Source organism: Dama dama, chromosome 5, assembly GCF_033118175.1.
Source record: "Dama dama isolate Ldn47 chromosome 5, ASM3311817v1, whole genome shotgun sequence".
Taxonomy (NCBI): domain Eukaryota; kingdom Metazoa; phylum Chordata; class Mammalia; order Artiodactyla; family Cervidae; genus Dama; species Dama dama.
In genome coordinates, this window is record NC_083685.1 from 11487671 (window position 1) to 11505367 (window position 17697).

The 17697-nt window shown below is 46.9% G+C and overlaps 1 protein-coding gene across 1 annotated transcript in view; it reads left to right on the forward strand.

The window, feature by feature from the left end:
• Positions 1 to 10844: 10844 nt before the first annotated feature.
• Positions 10845 to 17697, forward strand: part of RPH3A (rabphilin 3A) — a 95068-nt gene continuing 88215 nt past the window's right edge. The window contains exons 1-2 of the mRNA XM_061140838.1: positions 10845 to 10944; positions 11490 to 11610. The gene's annotated coding sequence lies outside the window, so the exon portion shown is untranslated. The remainder of the gene's footprint in view (positions 10945 to 11489; positions 11611 to 17697) is intronic.

Genomic DNA, 17697 nt, shown 5'->3' on the forward strand with positions numbered 1-17697 from the left:
ATGGGGCTTCTTGCAGAATCCCTTTCACCACTGACAAATTCTAGTTATGATAACTAAGCCTGAAACTTAGGCTGGTTAGATGTCTATCTCCCCCATGTTTTGGATCACAATGGAGATCCAAATGGAGATAGGCTGTTATAGTGGCCAGATATTTGCAATGGGCACAGAGAAAAGGAGAGTCCAACCCTGTTGGGAGGAGTTGGGGAAGGCTCTTGGAGAGGGCAGTTCCAGGGTCTTCCGTGTTGGCTCAACACAAATATGGTAGTTAAGAGCATGGGCTCTGATGTCAGACAGAAGTGAGCTGAATCCCTGCTTGATTGCTTGCTAATGTGTGAGTTTGAACAAATATATTAGCTTCTCTGAGCCTCAGTCTTCTCATCTGAAAAAGGGAGATCAATCCTAGGACTTATTTTCCAGGGTTGCTATAATCATTAAACAATATTCTGCAAATGAAGAACTTAGCTAAAATCTTAGGAAATTCTATTATCCTCCTTCATAAATTCTCTGGGCGGGGGGCGGCGGGGGGACTACTGGGGATCAGAAAAGAGGAACTATCAGAGAGGTCTCCCTAGAGGAAGTGATCTTTGAGTCTGTAAGCTTGGCAAGAGCAAGGATGGTAACACTTTTGCATCCTTCTATATCCCTAGCGTCTGGCAATCAAGTTGGCTCTCAGCATGTTTGTTGAGTGAGTAAATGAATGACTGGCCAGAACTTTGAACGAGGGAAATAAGGTGCACAAAGAAGGATTTTTCCAGCATTTCTGTCTTCCCAGGAACCGTAGTAATTAATGGGGTAGCTCAGTTGGTAAAGAATCTGCCTGCAATGCAGGAGACCCCGGTTTGATTCCCGTCGGGAATATCCACTGGAGAAGGGATAGGCTAACTACCCCAGTATTCTTCAGCTCCCTGGTGGCTCAGCTGGTAAAGAATCTGCTGCCATGTGGGAGACCTGGGTTCGACCCCTGGGTTGGGAAGATCCCCTAGAGAAGGGAACGGCTACCCACTCCAGTATTCTGGCCTGGAGAAGTCCACGGACTGTATAGTCCAGGGGGTTGCAAAGAGTCGGACATGACTGAGTGACTTTCACTTTCAAGCCATATATACCATTTTGTACATTTTAAAAATTAAAAAAACTTTTTTTGGTCATGCTATGTGGCATGTGGGATCTACTTCGCTGACCAGGGATTGAACCTGTGCCCCTTGCATTGGGAGCATGGAGTCTTAACCACTGTACTACCAGGGAAGTGCCTTGTGTGTTTTTTTTTTTTTTTAATATGAAGACTATATCTTTTGGGGGTTATACCAAAACTGTCAGTGTGGGACTGCTTCACCTCCCCTGGTATGAAATATTTTTGTTGCTGTTGTTCAGTTGCTAAGTTGTGTCCAACTCTTTGTGACCCTATGGACAGCAAGCACTCCAGGCCCTTCTGTCCTCCACTGCTTCCCAGAGTTTGCTCAGATTCATGTCCATTGTGTCAGTGATGCTATCTAACCATCTCATCTTCTACCACCCCCTTCTCCTTTTGTCTTCACTCTTTCCCAGCATCAGGGTCTTTTCCAATGAGTCAGCTCTTCTCATACATACCACAGTTTATTTAAACGACCCCCCTACTATTGGATATTTAGGTTGTTTCCAATTTGTCATCATGATAAACATTGTCATGATGGTAGTCTCTGTTATTGTTCAGTCACTAAGTTGTGTCAAACTCTTTGCGACCCCATGGACTGCAGCACACCCTGTTTCTCTGTCCTTCATCTCCCAGAGTTCACTCAAACTCATGTCCATTGAGTTGATGATGCCATCCAACCATCTTATCCTCTGTCATCCCCTTCTCCTCCTGCCCTCAATCTTTCCCAGCATCAGGGTCTTTTCCAGTGAGTCAGCTCTTCATATCAGGTGGCCAAAGTATCGGGGCTTCAGCATCTCTGTAATCTCTGTACATTCATTTATTTGTTTATTTAGGTTAAGTTCCTTAAGAGACTCTCAGGGGTCAAAATGGTAGGTGCATATAATTTTTAAGGTTTTGGACACTTTAGTGCTAGATCACCCTCCAGGAAGGCTGTGTCAGTGTACATTGCTGGGTACCAGTCAGCTAATCTGATCGCAAGCCTGCTTCCTGAAAAACTGCCTCTCACCATTTCCACAGCACTTTTCACTGCCTTGCCTGCTTGGCCAAATGGGATTGCTGGAGAGAACCAGCCTCTTCCTTTTGCAAGCCTTCCGGATATCTGTCGTGTCATGTTAGGATTACGTAAGTGTGATCTTGAGAAATTTCCTTGGAGGAGAGATGCTCCCAGATGTTGGAGCAAGTACTGGGGAGGGGAGGGAGGGACAGTTGGGGCCCTGGGAGGTTAGTCACGTGGCATGCCCCCCTTCCCACCCGTCTGCTTCCCTCGACTCCCGTGGAGGTAACCTTGTTTAACCTCTTTCCACCGCACACACAGAACAGAAACAAGCGTCCTCTCTGTAGTATGCATCCCGCGGCTCTTTTATAGGCTTGTCATATACTGTTTTGTAATTTGGGGGACACTTTTCTGTCTCTCCGGCTGGCCTGTAGCATGGAAGGGTAGAATCTTACTCCTTTCAGTATCCCCAGTATCTGGCAGAAGGTAATGATAAAACAAAAAATAAGATGAGGATAATAATAACAATAGCAACAACTAATGTGCTGAGCATTTGCTATGTGCCAGGGGCTTCCCTGGTGGCTCAGTGGTAAAGAATCTGTCTGCAACGCAGGAGACACAGGAGACCTGGGTTCGATCCCTGGGTTGGGAAGATCCCCTGGAGAAGGAAATGGCAACCCACTCCAGTATTCTTGCCTGGGAGAATTCCCTTGGACAGAAGAGCCTGACAGGCTACAGTCCATGGGGTCACAAAGAGTTGGACAAGACTGAACAACTATCATATCATATCAGGAGTTTCCCAGGTGACTCAGCTGGTAAAGAATCCACCTGCAATACAGGAGAGCCGGGTTCAATCCCTGGGTCAGGAAGATCCCCTGGAGGAGGGCATGGCAACCTACTCTAGTATTCTTGCCTGGAGAATTCCATGGACAGAGGGGCCTGATGGGCTACAGTCCATGGGGTCACAGAGTTGGACACAACTGAGTGACTAACACTTTCAGGCACTTCACAGACTGTATCAAGCCACATATTTTATCTCATTGAATTATTCCTTTAGACATATGCTGTAGGTATTAGTATTGTCCCATTTTACAGATGAGGATGCTAAGGCTCAGAGAGATGAAGTGACTTGCTCAAGGTCACACAGCCAGTGAGTGGAAGAGGTGGGACCCAAGACCAATTCCCTTTCAGTCATTCTTCTAGGTGCTTGGTGAGTCTCTAAGTCACTTCATGAGGAGCCAACTTTCCCTTTGAGTATGTGTGTGCTCAGTTGTGTCTGACTCTTTGCAACCCCATGGACTGTAGTCTGCCAGGCTCCTCTGTCCTTGGGATTTTCCAGACAAGAATACTGGAGTGGGTTGCCGTTTCCTACTCCAAACTTTTCTTTGCTTCCTCCCTGATACTGGCTGATGAATGGGAGATACCAACAGATATCTGTTCTCAGCAGAAGTGAGGAAACTGGTTTATTTATTTTAAGAGGAAAGCCAGACCAGGGTTTGAGAGGGTCTTCTTGGAGGTGTGCTTTGAAAGACCTAACAGGATACAGTTCTGCCGCTCCTGACCTCCCCACTTTCAATCAGAGTGCCTGGGATCCTTCCATTATGGATTCATTCTTTAAAAAAACAACAACAACAACAACAAAAAAAGAAACCCCGGAGCTTAAAGCTTCTTGTGAAAATGTGGATTCTCCCAGCAAATGTCAGTCCCCTCCATCCCTCATGCCTTAGTGGGCGTCAGGACAGCTGAGCTTCTTTCTCAAGCTGCTCTTCCTCACTCAGCTCTTCTTTCCACTTGTCCAAATTTAAGCAGCATAAAATCTCATTCCTCGGGCGAGTTTCCTGGCCTCTCCTAGCTCTGCTCTCCCCTGTAGCCAGCAACTCTATATTGATCATCTTGGATGATGATCTAGCCCTAGTCCTTCTAAAATTGTTCAAAGCTAGCTGTATCTTGAAGACATAGGTAGGGCCCCTTGCAGAATACCATGACCTACTGTCATATCCCATTTACAACTATACGTGCAATTTCAGGTGGTCAGATACTCTCTTTCTGAGATTTCAGTAAAATAAAAGATACAAATATTAAACATTCTAAGAATAACTCACTTATTCAGCACTGCATGTGTTCTAAGCCAGGCTCCTCTGTCCATAAGGATTCTCCAGGCAAGAATACTGTAATGGGTTGCCATTCCTTTCTCCAGGGGATCTTCCCAACCCAGGGATCAAACCTGCATCTCTTATGTCTTCTGCACTGGCAGGTGGGTTCTTTACCACTAGTGTCACCTGGGAAGTCCACATGCAGAACAGACAAAATATCAAAGTGGTCTGGGCCCTGAGAACTTAGAGACACTCAAGACTGAACCGTGTTCTTGAGGCATCCAGTCTGATGGAGAATGGGTTATAATGTATGCTGGACCCAGGGAGTAGGCTATATTTCAGGAGCTCATATGAGGGACTAACATATGGTTAGTCTTCAATAAGTGTTATTTCTTTGTTATAGGCAGCAGGAGAAGGGAACGACAGAAGATGAGGTGGTTGGATGGCTTCACCAACTTGACAGACATGAGTTTGAGCAGGCTGCAGGAGTTGGTGATGGACAGGGAAGCCTGGAGTGCTGGGGTCCATGGGGTCACAAAGAGTCGGACACCACCGAGCAACTGAACTGATCTGTTATAGACCAGGAGCATATTCTGGAGGGGGCCTGTGAGTGCAAAGATTCTGCATTCTTTCTTTATTTTATTGTCATTAGACCATGCTTCTGGGTTTCCTGGAGTAACTGGAGCTCCTGACCCCCATCCACGAGAGATGCAGTTGCTAAAGGTATTGGGGGCAGGGCAGTTAGGTAAATCTAGCATGCTTAGAGGATGGATTCAGGGCAGGTAATGCTATTGAAGTGCTGGAAATAGAAGAGAAAATCAAACCTATTTTTGCCTAACATTGCTTCAACTTAAGTATACTTGCATAGAAGAAAACATTATGTCACTACTGGAAATGGAAATACAGTATTTTTTCTGATGCACTTTTAAATAAATATATAACATTTAAACCTTTAAAAAATGTGTCTCTAGGCCACCTAACATGACCCTTTTCACCTCAGCACAGCATGTATCACCCTTTGGAAAACGCCTCTCTTCAACAATAATCATCATCACTATAGTAACAATAAGAAGCAACAATGCTACACACGGGATTTTCTATATGCCAGGCATGCTAAGGGATTTACATACATTAGTTAATGACAGCCATATGAAGAGATACTGTTACAGTCTCCACCTTACTCATGGGAACACTGAGGCACAGAGAGGTTGAGTAACTTCCTCCAGGCCACACAGTTTGTATGTGGTAAAGCCAGACTGGAACCGAGCTAGCTTTACCCTAAAAACCTGGCCTTTTAACCATTTCATTATACTGTCTCTGCCGATGCTCCTTCCTCCAGCACCAGTAGTAGTTTGAGGCTGGATGTTTAACTGCACTCCTTGAGGAAAAAATGAGCCTAGGTAAGCACCCAGCACATAGTAGGTGCTTAATAAATAGTAACTGCTATTTTTTTTGAGTATATAACACTCATCCACATTCATTAGCTCAATGAAATGTCCTAGCCACATTTGCAGGTAGGTGCGAAGGGTCTTGCAGTCCCATTTTATAGTTGGTGAAACTGAGGTTCAGAATGTTCAAGTGGCCTACCCAGGGTCACACAGCTGGTGAGTGAGGGGAGCCCAGGATCAAGCTCATAGCACCAGAAGGCGAGTCCAAGTTTCTTTCTCCTAGAAGTACCTTGCCTGATAACACCAAATCGACTGGTTAATAAGTAATACTTGTTGATTTGTTTTAAAAGCTTATCTTGTCAAGTCCTGCAGCATCTCTCCTGTACTTAGCCGTATTTTCTCCTAAGGGGACTAATGGGCTTTCCTAAGATTTGTCCCTTTCCTGGTGGGACAGGATCTCCCAGGGCACAAAGCAATTGTGAAAGGAACCCAGCAATTCTCTCTCCCTCTTTAGCTCTTTCTCTTTCTCTTGCTCGCTTGTCTCTCTGCTCCATCTACTTGTTTTGTCTTTGACTGATCCCCTGTGATGAGTTGTGCTCCTGGAAAGCTGCCCTGTGACATTTCTTCTCTTTTGTGGTCCGGATGATAGCTTTTCCCTGGAGGCTCTTAAAAAAAGAGGAGGAGGGAGTGAATAACGCATGTCGTGCCCTGCCAGTGCCATCCAGCGACAGAGCTTGGTGGTTGGGCTGAGGCTTTGAGCATGAATCTTCTCTCTTGTAGGACCTCCTTCTGTGTGCACTCATGTACAGTTGTGTGTGCACATGCATACCTGCACACACGTGTACACTGTACTGTTTAGAACAGGCAGTGATATGACTGAAGCCTGGGTCCTCTGGCCAAAAGGGGGCTCAGGTGTGATTCCGAGGCTGGTTTGCCTTGGGTTTCTTATTGTAGGGTCCTCCAGCAGACTTGCTGTGTGGGTGTCCTATGGCTGCCGTAACAAGTATCAACAAATTTGGTGGGTTAAAACAACGCGGATTTATTGTCTTACAGTTTTGGAGGTCAGAGTGCTAAAATCAAGGTGTTGGCAGGGCTGTGCTCCATCTGGAAGCTCTCAAGGAGAATCTGTTCCCTTGCCTTTTCTAGCTTCTAGAGGCTTCCCTCATTCCTTGCTTTGTGGCCCCTTCCTCCATCTTCTGGAGAAGGAAATGGCAACCCACTACAGTACTCTCGCCTGGAGAATCCTGTGGACAGAGGAGTCAGGTGGGCTGCCGTCCATGGGGTCACACAGAGTCAGACACGACTGAAGTGACTTAGCAGCAGCAGCAGCAGCCTCCATCTTCAAGACCAATAACACAGCTCTCTCTCTCTCTCTCTCTCTCTTTCTTTCTCCATCCCTCCCTCCCTCTGTTTCTCTTTATTTCTCTCTCCCTCTCCTTCTTCGCTCTCTCTCCATCTCCCTCTCTCTCCCCACCTCTCTCAACCCTCTACTCCATTATCACCTCTCCTCTCTGATCCTCCTGCCTCCCTTTCCCCTTATAACACAGTAGTGATTACACTGGGTCCACCCAGATAACTCAGGGTAATCTCTTTATCTCAAGATCCTTAACATACTTGCTAAGTGCCGTTTGCCACATACGGTAACAAGTTCACCACTTCTGAGGATTAGCCCGTGGACATCTTTGAGGGCTGTTATTCTGCCCCACTCACCAAGTGAAATGGGAATATTTGCTCTTTCTGGACAAACTCAGCACCATTTCTCCGGGAGACAGAAGAGCACACGGCCCCTGAGATTGACTGTTCAGATTCACATCCTGCCCTCCCCATCTCTTTCTAGCTGTCTTACCTTAGACACATCACCTGGGCTCCCTGTGTCCAGTTTCTTCATCTCTGAGGTGGGCACATAATGCAGTACAACCTCATTTCACTGTTACAAGTCATGAATATTGCTGGGGTGATAAAACATGTCAGCTGGTGAATCATATGCATGTAAAAAAAATGGAAGCAGCAATTTTAACTAGGAAGTCATGTAACATAATACTTATAAACCTCGGTCCAAATCCCAGTGGTACCATTTATGAACTAAAGGGCTAGTTGTTTCAGGCAACCGAGTCTTAGTTTTCTCATTTTTTAAAATGGAAATAAAACAATTGCCATCTTAACACACAGGATTGTTGTGAGGACGACATAACAGCATGGTCATATGAGTCACCCAGCACACAGTGGGGAGCTCTTGTTACAGTCACCACCACCGTCAGCACTGTTTGTCTATGCTGGAGGTGATGGAGAATCTTAGTGGGCTGCCTCTGGTCTCAGCAGCACAAGGACAGGCCAGGACAGCTTGCTGAATCCAAGGTCCTGAGAAATTCCTTTGCAGTGCTCCATCCTTGAGAGGATCAGAGCCTGGCTGGGCTTAGTTAGACTTGGGGTGTCTGGTGTCCAGGCATCTCCCTGCTGCAGAGCTGCCAGAGCTCACAGCCGCAGCTGGTTCTCTGAATGAAGAGTTCTCTCCAGAAGCTCTCAGAATGGAAGAGGGGTTTGAAGATGGTGACCAGGGAGGTAGGGAGGCTGGAGGCAAAATCTGAGAAGGCAGAGTTGGTTCCTAGATGGCATGGTCACCGGGAAAGGTGCAGAGCTCTGGTTTCAACCATAATATTATTTTTTAATTTTGCTGCAAAGCTTTGTTCCAATGAAGACTTGGGCAGATGCCCAGTATGCAAAACATTTAAAAGTGCAACTGCTCAGGTTGAAAGCAGGGGTGGGGGGTGGGGGGCGTGGTGGAACTCAGGCCTCACTTACACTCCAACAGGGGCCTCTTGAGAGGGGGCCAGTTTGAGAAAAAACTATCAGGGTAGCAAAAACAGAGGCCCTGGAATCAGACAGACACAAGATTTGCATTTCTGCCTGTGCCACTTCTTGGCTGTGTGAGCTTCGGGGCTTTACTTCACCTGAGTCTCAGTCTCATCAACTGAAAATGGGACAATAATAGCACCCACCTCATAGTTATAAAGATTGGAGTTAGCAACCATAAAGTGCTTAATACAGGTGGCAGATGTCTAGACATTTAGCAGGTGGTAGCTATTTTCATTTCCTAAGGGTGATCTGAATTCATGACAGACCTTCCCAGAACATGTGCCTAAGGCCAGGGAAGCTGCGAGGTGGGGGGAGGTGGGTAGACATTCCTCGGAACTGGGAGCCAAAAGACCTGGGAATTAATTGGATTCTGATTCCACCATCGTCATCCTATGTGGGTTTCTTGAATCAGTCTTCAGATGTCTACTGAAACATGTACCTGATACTGTTCTAGACGCTGGAACACAGGCCTTGGCATCTGAAGGGCCTAAGGTCCAGACTCAACTCTGCTACTTTCTATCTTTTTAGCTATGGGCAAGCCACTGTCTCTCTCTGTTACTCAGTTTCTCCATATGCAAAATGAGGGCATTGAACTTGTGTCATAGGATCTTTCTAGAAAAGATTCAGTGAAGTCCTGCCAAAGAATTGTAGAATTCATTTGAACTTGACTCTGAGAGAGGCATCCTGAAGCATGGGCTTTGGAATTATACAACCTTGGATTTCAATCCTATGTCTGACATTTCTGGTGTAACATTATGCAAGAGACTTAACTTCTTGAGTCTCAGTTTCCTCAACTGTAAAATGGGAGTAATAATAGTTCCCTCAAAAGGTCATGGTAAAGATTCAAGGAAATGACACATGTAAAGTCCTTAGCCAAAGGGCTTGTGTGTAGTTGGTTCTCAATAAAATGACAGCTGCCATCATCATCACCATCACCATCATCACCATCATCATGATCATTGATAAAGTGAAGCTCTAAATGGTCTTTAAGATCCTGACATTTTAAGCCCTACTTTTCAAGGAGGGGATTAGGTGACGAATGTGGTAGTTCACTCTGGGCCCCCTCAGTGGGACTGTCTAGAGGAAGGTCCACAGTGAACAGGGTTCTAATTCACTTTGCTGAGAAGTTCTAAACAGATCCTGGTGTATTTGAGATTTCCTGTCCTTTCCTCCCAACAAGCAGGAATAAGACCTATTGAGATCTGGAATGTTGGAAGCCATGGGAATCAGCTTCTCTCTTTTTAAAAAAATTATATATTTTAATTTTTTTTGGCTGTACTGGGTCTTCTTTGCTGCACACGGGCTTTCTCTAGTTGTAGAGAGTGGGGGCTACTCTTTAGTTGTGGCGTGCGGGCTTCTCATTGCAGTAGCTTCTCTTGTTGCATCACACAGGCTCTGCACATGGGCTTCAGTAATTGTGATGCATGGGCTTAGTTGCCCCACAGAATGTGGAATCTTCCTGCACCAGGGATTGAACCCGTGTCCCCTACATTGACTGGCAGATTCTTATCCACTGTACTACCAGGAAAGTTCAGTCAATTTCTCTTTATGTATTTCTCCTTTTAATGATTTTATTTTCTTGTCTGTATAGTGATTTCACTTCAGAAGATGAATCTGGGTCTTTGGGGTTTAGGTCTTTGGCCATGGCTCAATTGTCTGATTTAGACCTTCTATAATTTCCCAACTTCATCCCACTCAAACCATGAACTGAAAGGTGAGGCTAGCATATACCATTCTGGATTGGCTGTCAGTTCCTTTCTCCTTCTGTCAAGACATTTGAATCACAGGACAGATTATGGATCATGGGGTTATAGCAGCCCACAACTTGGATGTTCTTATTGTTGCTTTTTAACTTTTTGCGTAGTCATATGCTCATTTTATGCAGATAAGACTTGGAGATGTTAAGTGACTTTTCCAAGGTTGTATGGGGGCTCGACTTGGCTCCAGAAACCTGTCAAGTGCTTATTCAACTAAGCCATCCTGCCCCATAGAAATTTCCATTTCCTAAGCCTCATCTTCCTGCCCTGATTTTCAAGGCACTTGAGGTATAGGTCAGAAATCTGCAGCAATGTGGGTGAGGACAGGTCAGCTAGGCTGATTTGGTGGGGAGGAGCCACTTGGAGGCTCCCACACTGGGGTCAAACTCTTTCCTGAGCAAGCAGTGAAGGTCTGGGGGCGTATGTGGAAAAAGGGCTGTAAAGTTACAGCTTCTTTGCTCTGAGAGTGAACGACAAGATTAGAACAAGTGTGTGGTAGGTAGGCTGTCACTGACTTCACTGTGTGATTTCGAGAAATCCCGTTCCCCGCCACTCCCCCACCCCCACCTTCCCTGGACTCTCCCCCTTTTCTGCTCTAACCATCCAATTACTTAACTTCGCAGCCTGAGGGTTCGCTTCCCGCCCATCCCCTCCGCCGCCGCATTTTAGCGCTGTCCGCGGTGCTGATCGCCAATCTCCCGATTGCCATTTCCACCAGCTAGGATCTCTGGTGCGCACAATCTCACCTCCCGGGCTCCCACCCCTCTTTCCCCAGGCACCTCACACATAAATCACGGCGGGGGGAAGGCAGGCTTGGCTCCCCCTGCTCCGGGAAACTGCTGCCCCCTCCCTTGCCTCACACCGGGTTTTGCAGCAGTGGTGGCAGCCGCCACTGATTCCCGCACCGGGGAAGCGATTGATTCGTCTACTGCCAGCAGCCCCGGAGTTGCCTACGCGGACGACAGAAAGAAAGAGAAAGAGAGACAGAAAGGGAGAGGACAGAGAGAGAAAGAGAGATTCAGAGAGTGAAAACCTTCATCCATGTGGAGGGCAGGCTGAGGGAGCCACTGTCTTTACCTCGACTGACTGGTCGGAGTTTTCTCCTCTTCTGGCAGTGGTATTTCTTTTCATCTTGGACCTGCGTGATTTAGGGATAGTTGCTGTGTGTGTGTGTGTGTGTGTGCGCGCGTGTGTGTGCGTGTGTGTGTGTGTGTGCAGTTGCTTTGATTTTATTTTGGGAAGAGTAGGAAAGTCAAATGAACAATTTTCTTTCAGGCACCTCCACTGAGCTTTCAAACCAAGTCATCCAGAGTTAGCATCTTCCCACCCATCAGAGAAGAGAGGAGTTGGCAAGAATTTGGCTCGCCCATTCCCCCTGCAATCCTCTGGTGTCTTGGTAAGTGATATTCTTCTCAATTATGAAAATGGACTAGGGGTATTGGAGTCCCAGTTGCAACGAGAAGTGTACATGACCTGGTGGGATAGAGGTTAGGTGGGAGGGAAAGGGTGTTAAGGAATGACCACGTTTATTTGCCCACATTCTGCAGTGTTTGATTGCCTAAGAGGCACCCCAAAGCCAAATGAGATTTCGGCTCACTGCCCAGGGTAGGGGTAAAATATGCTCATGTTTTAGGCAATGCAATCAAAATTGTGGCTTCTGCCCAATTTGTCCTCTCCCTTGCAACAGAAGCTTTTTGAAAGTAGCCAGCAGTTCTCTGAGTGAATTAACCCTTTGTGGTGCTGGCCAGCTTGGAATGGACAGTCTCTGGGTATTCTGATCTAGTGGATGGGCACCTTGACTCTGGATGAGAGAGGATCACTTACGGCTGGATGGTTAACCCTTGCCTAGGGTAACCTAGGCATGCCAAGTGAAGCTTGCATAGGACCGGGTGCAGATTGTACCATCTTCCAAGGACAGCTGAGTAATTTAATTGTGGTGGTTTTGTGCAAGCTTGCCTGTTCACAGTTTCCTGAGATGAGAGATCTGGGAAACATGAAAGGATCAGATTTTTCTTGGAATGAGTGGTCAGGCAGGTCAGAGGGGAGCAGCCAGCTGTCTGCTGAGCAGACAGGGTTTTATTTTCACAGGTGGTATAACCTGTAAGTGATTACACAGAGGGTTTCATCCTTGAGCCTGTCTCAGAGTAGGCAAAGGAGTGAATAAGGTTTGTTCAGCTTTTGGGGAAGGGTTTCAGGCTTCAGCTTCAGATCTGTTCCAGGACAGACCATACCCTGCTCTAGTTTCTTTTTTCTGATGGGATCAGCCTCACCAACCTGTTAGTGAGTGGGAGGGGGAGGTCCCTTATAACTGAATCCAAAACTCACATTTAATTTTAAAAGCCTTTGCTGCTAATCTGTGACCCATCAAAAGGGGATTTGCTTTGCTTCCTGGTTTGATTATATCTACCTTTCTGGAAATGAATGTCTTTATTTTTAGCATCTTCACTATTATCTCAGGGGCCACCCCCTCCCCGAGGATTTCCTCTTCCAGTTCTTATTCTTGGAGGTGGGAGGAATAAAACATCAGTCCCCAAAACTGGCAAGCGTAAGCAGGGCCCACTCAGTCACTTTCTCCAGCCCCAGAGCCAAGTGGGGACACCAAAATCCCAAGGCATATAACTGCTCAGGCAGGACATGACATGTGAGGCAGTGGAAAAGGATGCTTGGTGATTAGTACCAAAGAGTTGGTCCTCAGAATTCCCAGGTTTTCCTTGCTGGGTGACCTTGGGGAGAAAGTTGCCTTTGTCTCCTGCTTGGGAAACCTAAGTGTGAATGATGAATGTGGGGAAATCTGGTTCAAATAAGGAGCTGCAGATCGGCCCATGGGTGATATTTAAAATTTTGAACTTTGGCACTAACTGATCAGACTGGACCATGGCTGGGGTCCTGGGGTGGGGGATCTCAGGGGTTCCTGCTGTGCTGAGTGTTAGCTCTTTAATTGCTGAATTACAGGGAAGTTTAGGGGGCTGGGGCAATATAACCAGCCAGTGTAGGAGTGAATATATATATATATATATATATATATATATATATATATATATGAAACCAGAGTTAATTTGCAGTGTTGCATTAGTTTCAAGGGTACAGCAAAGTGATTCAGTTACACATACATATGATAACCACTGGTTCAGCCATGCAGGGCAGGCCAGCCCCCCTGAGGTAGCTGGGACTGGGTTGTCCACCCATTGGTGCTTTTTGAACATCTACTTGCCGCCTCCCATCCTTACTTCCTTAGGGGTGGTTAAGATCCAAGAGGCTGCCCTCCCTCCCCCCTCATCACATTTGAATTGGTGCATTGTGGTTCACCAGCATAAGGGAAACAGAAGCTTCTGGAAAGAGCTTTGGAGTTGGATCAGGAGATCTGGGTCTCAGCCCCAGCTCTGCCTCCCCTTTCTGGGCCTCAGTTTCCCCATCTGTGCTATGAAGTAGCTGGTCTAGGTGACCCCAAGGCCGCTTCCATCTCTGAGGCTCTATAACTGTGTGATGAGTATTGACTATGTATATTTGTGCGTGTGCACACTCATGCTTCTAGGAAGGGTTAGCCCTGTGTTTGGGAATTTATCAGATGTGTTGAGCAGGTTTTGCCTGGGTGAGTCAGATGGAGACTGGCTCTTGTGAGAACTTCCCTAGGTTCCTAGAATCCTGTGCTCAGCTGGAGAGGGGTCTTATTGGTTTGTGGCTTCAGTTGCATAGACATCCAGATCTGGCAGCGCTTGAAAGCCCTCTAGAGACTTATCCCAGAAAGACACCAAGGGTCCCTTTGAGAACCTCCACTCTGGAAAGAGGCCTATACCCTATAGCCCACCTGAGGACCTCGAGTTCAGAACCTCTGATCTAGTCTTCAGGGGGTCTGGAAGGCAGGCAGCTTGCCCAAGACCACACAGTGCGTCATGCACAGCAGTACACAAGGACGAGGCATCCTGCCTTCATTCCTGGCTCCAGCAGCCGCCACTCCCCTGCCCCAACCGGGGTGCAGGGGGAGGACCTTCAGCAGCTTCTTCCCAATTTTCTGTCCTGTGAGGTGATCAGGAAGCATAGCTGTGGGGACAAATGTGGACGTTTCCTTCCTCAGTGGTGGGAGGGAGGCAGTGGCCAGAGATTCTGCAGTTTGAAACGGTGGCCTGGGAGGTCAGTCTCCCTGGCTTGCTGTGCCTTTTGTTTTCCTGCTACCTGTACACATCCTGGCTGCCTATCTAAGGCTGTGGGTCTGGTCAGAGTGGCTGCTCTGGGGGTCTATTTGTAGGCTGAGTTATTTACTCTTTATTTAACCCTCTCTATCTGTCTCTCTGTGGGTCATAGAGAATCTGACACTTTCTAATAAAAACCACCATGACATATGGGCTTATCTTCTGCTCTTTATCCCCTTCAAGTTGGGAGCTGGTCATGAATGCAGACAAATCAGGAGTTGATGTAAAGGCAATGAGAAGCAAACAGCATGGTTTATTTCTGTTAAGCACTGTGGCTGTAACCTGGGATAAAAATAAATCCGGGACCCAGTAGTGGTGGGCTGGAGTGATGAGCTTAAATTATTCAGCTGCCACCCAGGATGGAGATCCTTGATGTGCTAGGAGAGTGAAGGAGGTACCACAAAAATAGCCACCTCTCCTTCCTGTTCCCCACCCCTGTTTCTTTAGCCAGCCTTTTTAGCTTCTAGGGGCTGCAGTGTGAGATGCTGGGAGCAACCAGACCTGAGTTTGAATCCTGGCTCCAGTGGTTGGTTGCTGTGTGACTTCAGGCGAGACCCTAAACCTCTCTGAGCCTCATTTTCCTCAGGTGCAGTAAGGGAGCACAGTGTGGGTAAAGAGCATAGGCTCTGGAAATAGATTTCCTGAGCTTAAATCCTGGTTCTAGCACTTCCTAGTTATGTCATGTCACCTCTCTGGGCTTCAGTTTCTCCATCTTTAAAGTGAGGATAATAAAGGAACTGTGAGCATTTTGAGTTAATGTTTGCAAACCGCTTCTCACTGAGCCTGGCAAGGAGTAAGTGTCCAATAAAGGCGAGTGATGGGGATGCTGTTGGTGATGGTAGCAGTGAAGTCACCCCTGACCTGAATAAGACTGAGTTAGGATAGAGAAAGGGGACTCCTCTGTGCCAGGCAAGCAACTCTGGGACCCAGGAGAGAGAGGACATGGTGTGGAGATAGGGGACTTCCAGTTCCACTTATTAGTACGTGGTCTTTGTGCAGTTGCCGGGGGGGTGGGGGTGGCAGACCTCAGTTTATCCACCTATGAAATGGGCATAATGACCACCTTTCTTGAAGTCTTTGCGGCCCCAAGGAAACAGGGCAGTCGTGAGTGTGGTGGGCAGGCCCTGGAGGAGGGCATTTGGGGGAGAAGCCTTCCTGACTACTCTGTCCTTTGTTCCTCGGAAGCCTTAGGAGGCTTTTGCTGAATCATCTCTACTCACCAGCTTGGAGCCCAGGGGTTTTTCCTAGGAGACTTGAGCTTTCCCTTCCTTCCTGCGTTGGTGCTTCCCCTGCCACGGTGGGTGTCCCTACATACAGCTCCCAAGATGCTACAGGGCAAGGTCCTTAGGGCCAAAGCTGTGCCCCCTTCCTTTTTAGAGTCACAGTTAGCACGGCAGGTGCTCAGCAATGACTTGCATGAGTGAATGAATGAATGAAACCTTGATTGACTAGTGAACTGGTCAGTTTGGAGAGATGCCTTTAGCCTATGGTCCAGCCAGTGACCTGCATACAGTAGGTCCCTAGTTAGCATTGGTTCATTATGGTGAGTCATTGGTGAAGCGTTTAAAAGGGGTTAGTTTTCATCTCAGATCTGCTACAGGCAAAGAACTGGCCTTTCTCTCTTGTCAAAGAGTTAGCTGACATTTATCCATATGTCATACATTTATTGAGTACTTATAGTATGCCTGGCACCATGGTGGGCATTGGCAAAAAAAATAATAGTGACAAAGACAATCCCTTTGGGACTTAGATAAAGTAAGTGACTGCCTACAAAATGTGATCTTTTCAGGGAGGGGACGGGTTTTAGTACAAAGAGGGCTTCCTTCATCACCCTAAAACACTCAGCTCACTGATATGTGAAAATCCATCATTAAAGTTTCATTCTTTGTCTTTAGGCTTTGCTCTTGGATGAAGAGCAGATGCTTTTGGGGTGGAATAATGCATCCTGCCTTATTAGTCACTTACACTTTAGTGAGGAGGAGTTGTAAAATCCTTTCTGAAAAGTGAGGGGAGCTTTTTGAAAAGCTTTTTGCGAGTGAGAAGCAGCATTTGCACAAAGTAAGCTTGCGGCTTTACCTGGGAGGGCAAATGGCAGAGAAAGACCAACGTTGCTGGGTTCACATTCTGCTATAAAAAGCTCTCAGTGCTCAAGAGACTGATTCACCTGAACTGGGTGGTTCATCTGACTTGGTGGTTCTCAGAGTACGGTCCTCGCCACCTCCCATCCCCACCCGCAGCGGTATCAGTATCATCTGATAACTTGTTCGGAAAGGCAGATTCTCGGGTCAGGTTCTGGTCCCGTTAGAAACCCTGAGTGCAGGGCCTTGTGCTCTGTGTTTTCCTAAACCGCCAATGCTACAGATTAAAGAGTTATTTGAAATGCAAAACACTTTCACAGCTGTTAGTTATAACAGTTCTAGGTGTGTTGTGAGCTTCAGACTTTTTGCCATGGTCCCCCACCCTCCACATCCCCCAAGGGTCTGAGAACTGGGTCTGTTGCCTCCCCAGGACACATAATTAACTTTCTGCTACCGGCTCCCTCTATTTCCCATGGGAGCACAAGCTGGACCTAGCATTCCCTGCTAACCTGAGTGCTCTAGAAGGCTGCTTCTTTCTCAGGCAGGATGCAAGGACTCGGGTTATAGGACGGTTTGTTGTCAAGGTGGTAAGGATCACCCCTCCAGCCTGGCCAGGGAACAGACTTGGTTTCTCTTAGTCCAGCACAACTTCCCATGTGGGCCAGGGAAAAGCGGGGGGCCAGGGTGCAGTGCTGAGGAACCAGACTGCGCATGCAGTGTCACTGTGGTTTCTTCGAAGTAATTGTCCTGCTGTCATTACTTTTAAAGACATAATGTGTACTAGTGTGATTGGGAAAAAAAAAAAGACATAATGCACACTTAAATCTCATTGTAATGGAGCTGTGTCAGACTCTGTAAGCTTAGGAATGCAGCTAGTGAGCAAGATAACCGGCCTCAGGAAGCTGGGGGCTTTGCCCACCCCTCTGCAATCAATCAACAAGAGGAAATTCATCTGACAGTGTCATAATGATGTTTGCTTTGTGAAAGGTTTATTTGGAGAGCGGGAGAAAAAAAAAAATCTCTCCGCATCTCTTAATATAATCTTCTAAGTTCATTCAGCTGCCTTTTTCTTCTTTCTTCCTCTCTTTCTTTCTTTCTTCCTTTCCTCTTGAATGCATCTACACCATGATAAGCAGCAGCTTGTGAATGGAAGCAGCTTTCAGTAGAGAACAGATTAGGCAAGCAAGTTTGGTGCCAGCCATTGATGGGGAGGTGGTG